This window comes from Schistocerca piceifrons, chromosome 4 (assembly GCF_021461385.2).
Source record: "Schistocerca piceifrons isolate TAMUIC-IGC-003096 chromosome 4, iqSchPice1.1, whole genome shotgun sequence".
NCBI lineage: Eukaryota > Metazoa > Arthropoda > Insecta > Orthoptera > Acrididae > Schistocerca > Schistocerca piceifrons.
The window spans coordinates 616855843-616872835 of NC_060141.1; the positions used below are offsets into that span (position 1 = coordinate 616855843).

At 38.7% G+C, this 16993-nt stretch overlaps 1 protein-coding gene across 2 annotated transcripts in view; it reads left to right on the forward strand.

Moving 5' to 3' along the window:
• The first annotated feature begins 514 nt into the window (after positions 1-514).
• Positions 515-16993, forward strand: part of LOC124795233 (sialic acid synthase) — a 63623-nt gene continuing 47144 nt past the window's right edge. The window contains exon 1 of one of the 2 annotated variants that reach the window (XM_047259158.1): positions 515-1049. The gene's annotated coding sequence lies outside the window, so the exon portion shown is untranslated. The remainder of the gene's footprint in view (positions 1050-16993) is intronic. The other variant, XM_047259157.1, reaches the window with a different exon arrangement.

Genomic DNA, 16993 nt, shown 5'->3' on the forward strand with positions numbered 1-16993 from the left:
TATAAATGTATTTAAAGTAATCCATAATGTTGTATTAATTTTGCAGGAAAAGCTTCAATACCGTAATGCATTTCTTAATATTTAATACACAATGATAACTTACTTGACCACGTACGTGACAGCAAATGACTATTGTTTAATATTGAGTCTGCTTCTACGGCGGGGTCACACACATGTATTATAAAAGTAAGAATCACATGCTATCTTTCTGTCGGTTCTTAAGCACAAATGAAGTGTAATTGGCAGCGTATTTTTCCATTTAATAGGAATCAGCCATTTTAGTACATTCGACAATTTGTTTAGTACTTATAGATGACTGAAGGATCGAAATGAGGAAAAGTACTATAGGCACAAACAAAGTTGGCACTCAACGCGTTTTTTCCAATTTACCGTAGCTTTTGTCAGCCACTGCGTCGAGTGTCAACTCTGTTCGCGCGAATATACAACCATATTCGAATTCCTCGTCCGCTGTTCATCTGTTATTGCGGTCTGGCCAGCTACAGTACAACCACAGTCTAACATAGATTGTGGTTATACTGTGGTTTAGTCTAGCACATAGTCACGTGATACTGGTTTCAGGTCCGAAACGTCAACGCGGCTAGTCGTTTATTCGTTTTGCTGGCGCTAGACAGTCCTGGATGATGGGAGCTCCTATTTACTCATGTGACATGAGTCATGTCATTCTGCCGAGTGTGCTACGCTTGCGCGAAGTTATATGAAAAGCAGTGGTGTCTCGCAGTAGAATCAGATTCTGTTCGTTTCTACCAAATATTTCAGTTCTCGTATCTGAGAACTGAATAGTATTGACAAACATGCATATTTCTAGCGATAAATAGTCTTTTCTAGAAAAATTCGTTAACAGCTAGGCAAACAAAAGTTCTTATCCCCGTACAACAACGAGAAGCAGCTAAACAAGTATAAAATGTAAAGTTCCTCTTATACCGGGCACATACATCCTAATTATTTGAAGAGCGTAGAGGTTGCTTATTTTCCTTCTGTTGCTACTTTCGTAGATGTTTTAGGAATTAGTTGCATGCTGCATCAATAAGGTAATATTTAGTGCTCGATCTTGAACTGTTCAAACAAAATTACGTTGTAGCCAGACAAACACTTATATGAGTAGTAGTTTCGCAGTAAACTATCTTTACTTGTGCAATGCCACACATCGAACAAATGGGAGATCTTGTATACTTTTATTCTTTAAACAAACTGCAATCGAAGTCGTTTATGGTACCGTACAAACAGTTGTCCACAAAACGTATTGTGAACATAGGCTTGTAATTTCAACCCAGAAGCACCACCATTTCTCACCGAAGAATTAATTTAAAATGAAAAGAAAAAGAATGAGCGGGATAGTAGGTATCAGGGTACAAGTTGAAAGATTACAGCGGACAGAAATTTCTGGCAAAGCAATTTTGGTATTTGTTCCTCTTACTGTAAGGTTATGGATGTATTATGGTGGAAAGCAAGAAAATACATTCAGCAATGGTACAAACTCAGGGGAATATTTAACTAATGAAAAAGGAGAACATTCACACAAACAAACTTAACTTCTGCTTCAAAAAGCCAAACATGAACTGCAATTCCCGTCTTATATATTCAACACACTGCACATTTTCCTTCATTTCCTTTTTCAGTGTTGCCGCATGTTTAAATATTTCAGGTGCTTCAGCCTAGAGGAGGTTGGGGGGAGGGATGGGACTCATACCCAACATTTTATTTAGTTCTATCTAGTCTCAATGAAAAAATATTTTTCTTCAACTGTCAGACAGAAATCTACTTCTGTAATTGGTTTATTCTTTGTTTCTTGAGACATTGTCTATCAGACACAATTCCCTTTCCTGTAAGTGCTGGATATGTAATGTATTTCTTGGCTTGCACATTTGCTTTCACTTTTCATTTGCTATAAAAGGTGTAAATCAGTGACACTAAAAACATCTTACACTTCTGTCATGAACACCATTATGGTTTGCTTTTAAGGTCCTCGGCCATTATCCTGCAATTTGAACATGGTTCCAAAAATTAAACAGTAGTGCAGATAGAATTAAGTACTTGCAAATTTGTGGCACGAAATATGCCTTCCTAAGTTTTATCTTAAAAGTATGGAGAGTCATGTGAAGATGAGCTTTTATAAGAATTTATTCATGTGTGACAACTTTCTTATTAACAGTGTGACCAAACACAAACACCACTTGAGGAGCCTTGTATTATATACACTACCACATCCTTTTAGAACTCAATTCTGATCTAGTGATATTTTTCTTTTCCAGAAGCGAAAAGAAATTTTAAGTTTACTTGTTTTGTGTTTCTGAAACTATGTCTAGCTATTAAACGCACTTAAAATTGACATAGTTTGGTATTATATGGTGAGCTGTTCTGTGAAACTTTAGGTATAAGTAAATGCACTTAACATTGTAAGGATAATAATAATGATAATGAGAGGTGCTGGCATAACTTACGGAAGAGTCCGATGCCACCAGTCTGTATTGACCCACGATGTCAACAAGATGGCGGAAACCCCTACTTACAGCTTATGCATTATGGTAACCATAATGTCACAACATACAAATGCGAACACTCCAGAAATAAAATGAAATGAATGGGATGACAGCAGGAAGTAGGGGGTTTTGAGGGGGAGGGAGAGACAAGATAAATATACAACAATACAAAAAACAGCACCATCCCAAAATGTACGTCATGTAGAAAATCAAAACAAAAGATTCTCACCATACAACATTACGTTACGAACACCAGACCTCAGGAATCGTACATTTCGCATGACCTATATAGTTCAAACCGACCTCGATGCAAAAAAACCAAGACGCACTCAAAACAGCTCAAAATGCTGAAAACCCCAGATTCACTTGACCAATTAAATGCAAACAAAAAAACTATTAGCCGAAACAAACCAACTCCAAAAGAGCACGCACATACACACAAATGAAACAAAATCCTCCAAAAAACCCCAGGCTCCCAATCTTTCCCCCCCCTTTAACCTGCACCAACTCACCCAGTACCACTCCTAAACACAACACTAATAAAGAAACAGAAAAAATATGAAAAACATTAAAACAACCACATATTACAAAACAGAAAAAAAGTGTTTCATATCATTCCAGGGGAAATTATAGGTCACACTTACGTCCTTCTAGATAAGGAAAGGTGATCATGAAGTTAAGTCGTCATTGCATTTTGAATTAAGGCAAGAACAGCCCATTGTGTGGGAAATGTGCAGTTGTCAAGGGTTTCATGGGTGCAGCATAATGGCTGAGCAGCACAGGGGTCGGGGTTGCCTACTCTTGGTAGGCGCAGCCCAAAGATATGTTATGGTCATTGAATGCTACCACTAATTATCTGCAAGATGTTATAAAATAGTGGAAATTGTGTTATTTTGTTATTATTAATGAACTATATAGCTGGAGATGAGCTCTTGTCTTGTGGAATAACGTATACCTACGTAAGGAGAAGAGAGAGTTAATTGACGACAGGCTTTTGTCATTTAGTTAAGTTGAAGAAGATAAAAAACCTTTTCCTTTTAGTGTTAGGGTGCAGCATAAACTGCTAGGAGAAGTAGTTTGATGTAACATGGTGCTTCAGAACAGAGTAGCTGGTCCGAAAGAAAAGAATTAAAAGACAGAGGTAATCAATTTTATTTAGTTCCATTATGGAAGATAGGTGAGAAGGCTGCAAATCTAGACTTAATCCACACCAGAAGAGAGACGTGAACACCTCATTGTCCCCGCTCCCCAAACCCAACGCATTCAACTCACAACCCTTGGCCTATACAATCTCCCCACTGACCTCAAAAAACACATTGCTTTTCTGGGACACACTTTCATCAGCAATATTTATCTAAAGGAGATTGCAAATTGGAAGAGCACCTCTTTCCCCTTCCTACAACAGAACTGATGCACCCCCCCCCCCCTGCACCCTCCCTCCCCCCCCCCCCCCCCCACACCGAACATGTCTTTTGTATTTGTAATTTGTATAAGCCCGGGTGTCATAATTCTTAAACTCTTTACTATGAATCACTATTAAAGGATGGAACCTCTATATCCTCAATCTCCTATAAGATGAAAAAAGGCATCAAACATGACAACACTCCTCTCCTCAATATGTTCTTCTATCAACTCCATAAGTACCCTCTTAGTTTGATTCTGCAATACTCAAAACACAACCTAAAAACCCAACCCCCAAAATAACACCCCAAGCCCGTAAACCAGCATGATAACCACCCTTCCAATGCTTCCCTTTCCCAAATTGGACTTGTCAGTCTCAATTACCACTGCAGAACCTCCTCCCCTCACCCCTCCCCCCCCCCCCCCCCCACCCAAACTTCCCCTATACTTCATATATTTTGCACAACTTCCTTACAAAAAGAAAATCTTTCCATTGCACATTTATTCCTATTTTATGAACACAAAAATATAAAGATGATCCATGACAAAGATAATGTGTAAATAAAACTATCTCCTGATGTCCAACCTAGATCACCTGAATGACATGCCTCGTGTGCCAAACATTGTAATGGCAACACTGCTACAAATACAAGTCCCTGGTATGAGAAGCTGGGACTCTGAGTCAACTTCATAATCTCATCACACATGACACATCATGGAGTCAGCAATCAAGCCCCAGTGCAACCAGGAGAGAATAACTATTAAATTTTTCTGACATATCCATTACTAACAAAAAGTAAGAAAAACACTATTACATTTTGCTCCATAAAAAACACACAACACTAATCATACCTAATACAAACACGAATTCATAAACCCCCTAAACAGGCGGCACAACACACGCTTCCTACAACTCACTGGTGACACGACACTCTCTTCCAACAACTACTTCACAGAATGATTACACATCAGTCAGTTGACGGAATACCAAACATAACACAAACAACTACAAACATGAACATCCACCACAAGAGCACACCACTAAATACAACCACCTGTCATCTACAAACATGACCTGACTCGAAAACACCATGCCACAGTGACATCACACAACGCCTTTATGTCTCAGGTCAAAGCAGACAGGTGGGATCAGATGCTGCCCAGAAAAGTGTGTAGGAATGACTGCTAATAATTTAAAATAATTTAAAGAACACTGCTACAAAGTGACAAAAGTCATTCTTTTTGATGGACCCAGACAAACACAAACCATTGCCTTTGTAAAACAAGAGAGAGGTACTGGTACAATGAGGTAAAAGTAATGCTGGATGGCCCAATGAAGTGCAGAATAACACATTTTATGGGTCTATAGCTATGGTTGATCATTAAATGAAATCATTTTTAAGGTTTTCTATGTGAAGCAGTATTGTGAGAAAAATTGTGAAGACTTGTCCACCAGTATGTAATTTCTGCTGTAATTTTGATGGGAATAAAGATAATTGTTGTGTTTAGAACTTAGTCTTTATGAATTAATTATAATTTATTTTATTCATGTATCAAATTATATCTCTACTGATTTCTTTTATCTGAGGTTAACATTAGATCAAGCCAATAACATACGGATCCTTTTTTTAATTCAGCGATAATGTATTCATAATTTCATACGGTTACGTTTGTACATTAATGTTAGTGCTAGTGGAAACATAAATAAATTAAAACTGAGGTTTGCAGGACTGTGTGCCGTCAGTAAGCAACAAGGACTGCAGAGAAAGTGTGTTTGTACTTGATTGGTGGTGAGTCACAAAAGTGGAACTGTGCAAGCAAGTGTTAATGTGTCTCATTTACTTCAAACAGTGCAGTATCATAATGTTGATGGGTCCAAATGGGTAAAAAATGATGACAGTGGTGCGTGTGTGGAACCAGTGGATAGAAGTGTATCATATGTATTGACATGTGGATGGTGGTAGTGGACCTGGCTGTGTGATCACAGCAAGCTACAACCACCTTCTTATGTACACATCACTAATGAACTGTAAAAATTCGTTCACACGGTATGTCATGTAGCACTGCAATGGTTGTGGACATGTTCCCATTGATGGTGTGGGTTGGACTCAGGACAGCATGTCATTGTGCTAGTTGGTATCGTCCAGAAACCACAAATGCTTGTGATAACAATGTGTACATGAATAGGCCTCCCACTGCTGGCATACTAAATGTCAAAATATAGTTTTCCTAGAATGAAATGAAATGTCATGTGGCTAGGGCCTTCTGTTGGGTAGACCAGTTGCCTGGTGCAAGTCTTTTGAGTTGACGCCACTTCGGCGACTTGCACATCGATGGGGATGATATGATGATGAAGACAACACAACACCCAGTCCCTGAGTGGGGAAAACCCCCAAGCCAGCCAGGAATTGATTCTGGGCATTCGGCCTCACTGACCAGTCACATTCTAGAATAAATGACCAACAGTGATGATCACATACTGGTCAGGCATTACTGCAGTGAGCACATTGTAACAACCCCCACAGACCATACTGCCCATCAATAAAAATGGCTCACACCCGAACACTGCCATCTGTGTCATGTCTGTAAAGTGACTTTACTACTTGTCTCTTTAAATGAAAACCTGCAACAATCCTCTACTTTAACCTGGCATGTCATGTCACATATGTCTGCACCAGCTTACCACCTTAAAAACTGTAAATTCATAATAACCAAATTTATATCTGTTCACTCATTCTTATTTTTATATGCATAAATTTGGTATGGAGAAATAGTATCTTTGACTTCTTTCAGGAAAATATCTTTGACATTATATGTACTAAAGCAAGAAAACCTTTGCATTTTGAAAATAATATTGCACTTATAATTGTCCCATCTATCATCATCATGTACAAATGCGAAAACAAAGTGCAGTATACATAACAATAAATGACTGGTCACTGAAAACATTTATCCATAAAACAAATATTACTTCCTCACAGTCTATGTTTACTCTTCTGTTTATTTTGCTTCCTGTCCAGTCAATGTGTTCAGCTGCTCTGAATATAAAAACTCATTAGTTGGTTCTATAACTTCAATTTAAATGTATACGGTTTTCTTTTCAATGTGTTGACTAAACATTATTTTAATATTGTTACAATAGATTTTTAGGTTCTGCGTTCAAACTTGCTCTGTGAAGTACTTCTATATGTTGTTGAAGTTCGTCTGCACTGCAAGTAAACAACGAAAAATCATTTGCAAAACACAGTTTGTTTTGATATATCCACTGAGATCTATTTTCTGATTTGAAAATGTGAAAAATGAAGAATGATACTCACCAGACAGAGTAACAGACAGGCACACGTAAAAGTTGTCATTCCATCCTAGATTATCCATCGTGTGAAAAAGAAGAAAATATTTGTGAATGTAGCATACCTGAAGCATTAGCAAGTTTCTATTTCTCTCAGATCAGATATAATTTAACAACAAATGGAAGAACTTAATAGAGCATGTTGAAAAGTGCTGTAGGACTGAAAATCAGGTACCAGTATATGAAAGGACTAATGTATTGGAATGAAAATAGTGCAAATTAACACGGAAGTCAAGAAATGATTGATGGATGTCGATGTCAAAAAGGTGATGGCTGAATAGAAAGAAAATAAATAAATAAATGGAGGTATGAACACGGTATGATTTTGATAAACTAAATAAGATTTGCAAAACTAAGATTTTTTATGTGCCTGAAAAGGATTTTACAATCAGTGCGTTACCAGTTCTGAAGCAAAGCAATAAAACATTGAATTTTGATGTGGAAACTACTCAAAAACCCAGGAGCTTGGTAAGCATGGGGAGATGACTGTTAGGCACAGTTTCCACTGAGGCGATATGATACAATACACGATGCGACTTGTGGCATTACACAGAAGCAACCTACATTGGTGTATCACATAGAAACATAGTTGAATTGACTTAACTGGTTAACACTGAGATGGCAGTGACACACCAGCATCATGTACCTCCATCATACTGCCAGAACAACATGGTATGCTGGCTGCTCCATGCAGCTTTGTTATATGATACACTGGGAGGAGTGGGGAGAACTAAATTTCGAGCCACTGCATGTACCTGGAAAAAAATTGCTTTATGTAAATGAAACAAAGTTACACCTATCATTCTACTTAGTTTCTTAGAAAAGCTTTTACTTTTTGCATAAAAAAATAAAAACCGCAGTTTTTTTAGACTTACATCTGTTCTCCACTGTGCAGTCTTTCTCATTTGATTCTAAGGAAACTATTTGGTGAAAAAAATTTAGTTTATCACATCCTATAGTCTCCCATCACAGCTTGTTAATGAACTGGTTTTCTTTTCGCTATTGCTCATAGTTATTGTGCTACTTAAAAAAAAAGTAGACCGTCAGGCATATTTTGAAAAGTTTGCAGCGAAGAATGTAGTTGCTCACCTCTTTATGTTTGGGGCATTTTAGGGCATACTTTCTGCATATGGAATGTAGCTAACATTCAACACTGGAAGGAGAGCAATGTCTCTTTCCAGTCCCAAGTAAGTGATACATTTTGATGTTTGGCCGCAACAAGTTTTGACTGCCATACTTGTTACAGGTGCGCACTATGTGGAATTGTGGCTCATTTTACTCTTTAGTATGTGTTTTGTGAAGTTGGTTACAGCCACATTTAACATTGCTTTAAGAATTGGTTTCATTTTATTATTAGAGATAGATAACTGCATATCCAACTAAAGAGGTAGCTGTGTTCTGTATGCAGCAATTTTTATTGTCTGCAGTAATAGCTTCAGTCATGAAACATTCAGTAACTGTTTTTGTTCACTTATTGTTGAACAAAAGGCAATTGTTCCAGGAATAATGAATGTGAAATTGGATTTTGCTAGTGATATAACTAAAGCATACTCTGCTCTGGATGTCACCACCTTGAGGACAAATTTACTGAGAGAGGATTTGAATCTGCAACAAACTTAAATGGAAGAGTAAGAAATCTGTGAGCAATAATAAACACTGATGCAATGATTAATTAATCTGAGGTTTTACTTAAGGCAGAATATGAGCCTTCCTTTGCATGTGCAGTTTCGTCAATTACATGGCTCCATCTTGATTGTTATTTTCAGTAGTTTTATTTGTAAATTCTTCTGAAACATGATAAAACAAACTAGTCTGCTGCTGATGACGCTTTCACGTGGAGCACTTACTGAATGTGTTGTTGTTTAATGTTCCATTTTTATTGACATAAATATCACTATTGCTGATGACATAATTGCCTAAGTTAATGAAGTTGCTTAATTCACGTGTTGCAAAGGAATCAATGTCACTACTGGCACTTGTTCACACCTTGTAAGAAATTGTAATGCATGCTGCCACCGATGCATTCATGCTGTCTTGTTGCTTGTTGTATCACACCATTGGGACCACTAGTGTCGCATGTATAAGCATTGCATCGCGTGATCTTTATTTTAACATGTTGTATTGCATACTGTATTGTCTTCATGGGAACCATGCTTTAGGAATTGCTGGGGAGATCAGAAAGCAAACAAACTGATCAGGAAATGTACTGGAGTGGAAGATTTGATTAAAATGACATTGAGGTGAGTGGGGCACATAGCCTGCAAGAGGATGATTTTTGTGAAATACAAGCTGCATGCATTAGTGATTGTGCAAGAATCAGTATCAGTATCAAGGGTGAGGAAAAACTTACAATTCGGTCCTTCTATTAACCATCATATACACATGCGCAGCCAGATGTAATTGAAAACTTTAGAGAAAACCTCAGCTTGCTAGTACATATGTCTCCCATTCACATTTTCCTCATTGGAGGAAACTAATCATCCAACAATCAATCAGTATAATTATTGATTTAGGTTGTGAAAGTGACATGACATTGGGTGAAACAATACTAAACAATTTCTTTGAAAATTACCTAGAACAGATGGTTCAGAAGCCCTCTCATGATGGAAATATATGAGATGTTATGGAAAAAAACAGACCAGACTTCTTGGAGGATTCCAATACAGAAACTGGTATCCATTACAACTGTGATTATGAAATATGAAGTGCAAGCAAAACAAGTTGATAGATATACATGTTCAGTAAATTAAAGATGTAGATGTGTCATATCTCAATATGGAACATACAGCATCTATCTGTGGGCACCTGCATGTGGAGGAGCTGTGGCTCTACTTTAGGAAAATAGTTGACCAACAGTTAGATATGTACCCATTAAAACAGTATGATGGGACCCTCCGTGATATGCAGTCTCTGTAAAGAAATTTTAAAGAAACAGCAATACTGCACAATAAGTGTATGATAAAGCATAGTGCCATAGATAGAGAGATGTTAAAAAAAGACAGTGTGGGAAGCCTTAAGTAACTAGTGTGACAGAATCTCACTGAAAGACCTTTCACAAAACCAAAATAAATTCTGGTCAAAAAAGGTTAGTGTCCATACTCTCATAGATGACTGAATGACAGGAATCGAATTTTAGGGTATCAAAGCAAAAGCAGAATTACTTAACTTTGTTTTCATATGTTCCTTTACAAAGGAAGACCTTGAGTACTGCCCGTGTTTAATTCTTACACTACTGCAATGCTGAGTGCTATACATATCAGTGTCAGTGGAATTCAACAACAGCTAAAAGGGTCCGATGGATCCCTCTCAGTTTCTATACAGATTTGCAGCTTAGTTAGTCCCTCTCTTAACCATAATATACATTAAGACCAAAAACAAAGTGACACACCATGAAGGAATTACCTGAAATGGGTGGAAATAGGAAGATGTGATGTACATGTGCAAACAAACAATGATTACAGTTTCAGAAAATTGGATGATTTTTTCAAAAGAAAGAGCTACACAAACTGAACACATCAATAATGCAATGGTCCATCCCTAGCCCTTACGCCAGCAGTTATTTGGCTTGGCATTGGTTGGTAGAGTTGTTGAATGTCCTCCTTTGGCATACTGTGCCAAATTCTCTTCAATCGGCATGTTAGATCATCAAAAATCCCAAGATGACTGGAGGATCCTGCCCATAATGCTTGAAACGTTCTCAATTAGTGATAGATTCTGCAACCTTGCTCTCCAATGTAAGGTTAGGCAAGCAAGAAGACACCAGTAGGAATTCTCACCATGTGTGAGTGAGCATTATGGGACCTAGAATATTGTCAGTGCGCCACTGTGCTGTAAGGGTGCCTTGGATTGTACCAAAAAGGGTCTGCTATGAGAAGAAATGGCATCCCAGACCATCACTCCTGGCTGTCTGACCATATGACAGGCAATAGTCAGCCTGGTATCACACCACTGTCCAGTGCGTCTCCAGACACACATTCAGTGGTCATTGGGACTGCATTCGAAATGGGGTTCATTACTGTAGACAATTCTACAATGTCAATGAGACTCAGACTTATGATGTGTCTTATTTTGAGGGGAGGTACCCCTTTGGTTGTCATCCACAGCACCTTTATAGCACAGCAGTACATCAACAATATTCTTTGCCCTGTTTTGTTGCCCTTCGTGGCAAGCCATCCTCAACTTACATTTCAGCAAGATAATGCCAAACTGCACATGACGAGGGTTTTTAATGATGTCTTCGTGCTTGCTAAATCCTACTTTGGCCAGCAAGATCCCAGGATCTCTCCCTAATTGAGAATGTTTAAAGCATTATGGGCAGGGCCCTCCAGCATCTCGGGATTTTGACGATCTGGCATGCCAATTGGAGAAAATTTGACACACATATCTCTCAAGAGGAGGACATCCAACAACTCTATGAATCAATGCCAAGCCGAATAACTGCTTGCATAAGTACCAGAGGTGGACCAGTGAGCTGTTGACTTGCTCAATTTGTGAAGCCCTTTCATCTGAATAAATCATTCAATTTTTCTGAAATTGTAATCATTTATTTGTCTGTACACGTGCATCAATCTACCAATTTCTGTCCCATTCAGATAATTCCTCTGGTGTGCATCTTATTTTATCTTCCATTGTATATTGTAGATCAATGTAGATCTCCCCGGGGGGAGGGGGATAGCACAGCATCAGGAGTGATCCACAAAACAACCATCCAAATTAGGGACAGCCATCTATTTTAGAATCTTGGTACATATTTTGAGCTCAAACATTACGGCATATCATGAACAGAATGAGTGAAAACTTCAGTCACATGAAACTAAACTTATTCTTTTCTCACATGATATCCTGAAAGCAATGGATCAAGGCAATCAGGTTGAGCCAATATTTCTTGACTTCTGGTAAACATTTAACTTGATACCACACCAATGCATATGAACAAAATTATAGTTATATGGTGTATCACATGACATTTTTGACGGATAATGGGTTTCTTGGTTTCTTACTGGGGAGCGGGGGGGGGGGGGGGGGGGGGGGGCGCAGGATGTCTTAGATGGTGGGTCATTGACAGATGTAGAAGTAGTATCCTGTGTGCCCCAGGGATGCGTGTTGGGATGCTTGTTGTTCAGGTCATACCTCAGTCTCTTGCAAGATGATGCAGATATTCTTATGAAGTGCTATCTGAAAAAAAGATGTTACATTCCATCCTGGATTTTCCATTGAAAGATGTACAAATATACTCAGAGCTAGATAAGATTTCAAAGTGATGCAAAGATTGGCGACTTATTTTAATCCTAGAGGCAGACACGCTGCTTTTTATGACATGAGTGGGCATGTGGTGCATTTTTTACACGTGTAAAGGGTAGCTGTCTTGATGTTACCAAGTTAAATATGTACTGTATGATCATAATTACAGTTTAATCTTAGTTTAATTAAGCAGTGATAAAATGAGCTTACCTTATATGAGCTAAATCATTGTTTAGTTAAACAATAAAATAAATCTTTCATTATATCCCGGTGATGCCCCTTACAAGTGTTGCCCCCACAGTAATTACCCATTCAAAGCATTAAGCAGTGTAATTGCATCAGATCCCTGCCAACTGCTTATTTGATTACTATCCTCATAGATAACTGCCTCATTGTGGGATTGTGCTGGGTTGTTTTCTTGCAGGAAATGTAAATTATTTCCAATCTATCTCGCTGTGTATTTTATATTACTGATGCTCATTTGGACTTATGATAACATAATTTATTACTGTTTAGTTAAAGCAGTAATGGAGCAATAGGTATGAGTTTGCAATTGTAAAACAACAATGGGACGGTACAAAACGATGTTGGGTACAAAACAATGTTGTTTGGAATTGGTGCACTTTACACCTGCTTGAGGGTTAAATGTTTAGAAATGTAAAGTTGTGCATTTCGTATAATGCAAAACTGTAATATCCTAATACCATGATATCAACATGACACAGTTGAAGCCAGTCAACTTATAGAAATACCTGGATGTAACACTTTGTAGTGGTATCAATGGAATGATCACATGGGGTCACTCATAGATAAAGTAGGTGACAAGCTTTGGTTCATTGGTAGGATAATGGGAAATTTCAATAAGTCTACAAAGAAGAATACTTAATTCCTTTGGTGCAATCCTACTACTTGGCTATTCATTTTTTCTGAGTTGATCTGTAGGATTGCTTCCTTGTCAACAAATGGGTTCTCTGTAGGACACTGATTATGATGATTTACAATGTTTTCTCCAGACTTTCTTTCATACTTATTTCTGTTATTCACATATGATTCCTGCATATGGGTTTGACTTCCATTCTTTCAAAATTTTACAGTAGTATGGGAGGCTTGTCCAATGGGGTGCACATTCATCCACTGTGCAATCCTATCGTAAGCACCTCTTGTTTGATTAAATTGTATTACGTGCCAAAATCCTAACACAGTACCCAGTCTCTGGGAGAGTCCTCGTTCGGAGAGGTAGTACCGTCCGTGGCAGATGATCTTTAATGAAAAGATTCAAATTTCCTTACACTGCTGCTCACAAGACCCTCAGCAGTCTCACTCAGGAGAATACACCATTTCAATGCAGGAAGTTATGACCCCATGACTTTTCCTTCCATGTCCATGCTATGGGAGGAAAGCAAACACAAAAGAAACAATGAGAAATTACAGTGCTGCACTTAGTTTGTAGCTGAACAGATGATGATTTCTTTTTTACCACAAAAACAGAGTTTTTTGTTGTAATATTGAGAAAGAATTCAGGAAATTAACCAAAACTAACAAGATGTGAAGTGGGTCCATTCTGATTAAAACGGTGATGTCTACTCACCTCCTTATGAGAGCCTCAACATGCTCCAAAGTGCAATTTTCCATTGCAGCCAGATGAAGTGCAAACTTGGATGAACAGGGTGTCCATTTTGTCCCTTGTGTAGAACAGGGACAAAAAGATAGCAGTTGACATTGGTGCTTTTATTTTAGCTTTCAGAGGAGACACATTACCAAAAAGATAAAAGTGTGGTTTTTTACTGTGATATAAAGTCATATGTTTTAAGCACATGTGGTGTTTCTAATGAATGTGTTTTAGTCATATGTTTTCTTGCTGCACAAATGACTTCAAGTTTGGAGACAGAAGGCTGTTGCATAAGAAACTGTATGTATGAACTGCCAATATATATAAACTGTGAAGAGTAACATTCCTCTTGGAGTTTGAATTACTGTATTTCGAAGAAAGAAAGATCAATACAGGAGTACAAAACTTTTGACCATCTTTCATATTTTGAAGCAAAGAAAACATACCCGGTTCAGACAACTGTATGCATACTTCACAAAAACAATGATTAAACCCCGTGTAGAGCATGGGTAAAGACATCTAGATCTCACATAGTGTTGGGGCCAGATGGTTGTCTCAATAGAATTCTTCGTGAGATGAGCATGGCACCCTACACCTCTGCTCCCACAACATGCACATCAGGGACCCAGTTCCCTACCACCTGCCAGGAAAGAGTCCTACTCTGTCAGCAGTGGAAGGTTATCTTCCTCTGACCCTGCTAACCAGCCTTGTTGTCAGGCATCAGCGACTAGATGACAGAGGCATCTGCAATGGGCTGCAGAACAATTCAGTTGTCCTTCCAGATATATATCCAAATACCTCCCCAGTCAGAGACAAAGCATTGTAAGGAGAATAAAGATAAAATCAAAAAAGAATACAAGGAAAAAACCATAGTTTAAGGTGAATACAGCAGACCCCCCCCCCTCCCCCTCCCCCCCCCCCCTCCCCCCCCACCCTCCTTGCTCCTTCACTGCTGGTGTTGAAATTATTACCCTTTATTTCTTTCCTACTTAATAGGTCATGAAAGCAGAAGCTGAAATGTGGCCCAACTACTTCCAACATCTACTGTGTACACTTGGAGCCATCATGTAGTTCAACTGTAACAGTTATTTTCACCACCTAGTGGATCTCAAGACAGCTACTGTTATTTTATACAGCAATATGTACCACCCTCAAGAAAATTGATTTGCTGAAACATAGGCACCTACCCTAAGTAATCAACATGTCTTTCAAAAATAGAGCTGGTATTGAATGAGCATTTGGTGTGGTGTCTATATGTTGGTATTTGTAGATGGTTTTAATAATCACGTACCACTCAGTACACCATAAGAGGCTGTGGCTGTTTCTCCATACATATAATTTTGGATTTTACCCTCTGTAATAACTGTCTCCCTCCACATACAGAGAGCTTACCTGTCAAGAGCTTGTTAGCCTGATCTATTAGCAATCTCCACTTTTCCTCCTCCCAGGTAATTGCAGTGCCCACAGCCCATAGTTGGATGCAACCCCCATGGAACAAGTTACCACAGAGCTTGACATCAGTTTAAAGGACAGCAATACTTTTAGTCATTTTAGTGTGGCACATATAATATGTTTAGCAACTGAGCTCTCAATCTGTAGCTCTATCCTCCTTCCCTCGATCCAAAGGAGGATGCATGATGATCTCTTTGAGAGTGATGATTTCTTGAATGTCATGTTCTTCTAACACTGTTAACCAGCCAAGTACCCTTACAGGGGACCCACAAGAAAGCTAAGTGGCATGCTTTCAACACTGCTATACCACCCAGTCTTACTCCTCCGGGAATGTTGATGATTATTTACTGCTGGATACATAACAGCAATAACAACAGTGGGCACTTGAATGACATAGGTGTAACCCTTCGGTGGAAACCCTTATTAATTTTAAAATGTTATGTGTGTGGCTATGCCGTTACATAAACCACCAGAAGAAGGAATGATGGGAAAGATCTGTCACTACCATGGGGATCCACACCTCTTTGTCGCAGGTATGAGCCAGTCATATCAGTGGCCATCAGCTAATAACCAATGCTGCTGGTATTGTTCATACTGATGCTACTGTTATTGCAGATCACTTTGCAGCACCCTTTGCTCATGCATCTGTGTCTGACAATAATCCTTTCATTTTTGTATTCACAAAAGATGGATAAAGAGCCTGTTCTTCACTGCACAGTGTCTGGAAGCATATAATGATCTTTTCAGTGAAGGGAATGAATGGTACTTGGACATGATAGAATCCACCAATCAGATGCTACAGCACCTATCAGTGGATTACCGACTGCAATCTTCAGTCACATCTGGAGTGAGTTCTCAAATCAATAGAGGGAAAGCACAATTGTCCTAGTCTCGAAAGTGGATAAAAACCCATATGAGATGGACAGCTATAGTCCATCAGCCTTATATGCTGCATAAGTTTTTCATACAAATGGTGAATTGGTGGCTGTATTGGTCCCTTGAGGTGTCTTTTGTCTGACTCCCAGTGTAGATGTTGGGAGGGCCAGTGAACAACTGATCATTTAATTTGCCTGAAGTCTGCTGTAAGGATGGGTTTTGCCAATTGCCAACATCTCATTGTTGTCTTATATCATTTCAGAAAGGCCTATGACACTTCATGCCCTTACGACACTCCATGAATGGGCTTTAGGGGCCTACTCTCGAGTCTTCAATTTTTTGTGTTTGCTTAGGTACATCTACAGTTCCCCTCATGCTCAAGTGAACAGAGTTCCTCAGGAGTTTATAGTAACTGTGGCCCTTTTTCTTATGGTGATTAATGAGCTTGCAGAGACTTTAGCGCCTGTTGTCTCGCCATCCGTAACTGTCTGGCATTTTCAGTTTACTACAGTTCTTCAATGTTGGCTCAAAGATCAATGATCACATCAGGTATGCCTTCATGCATTT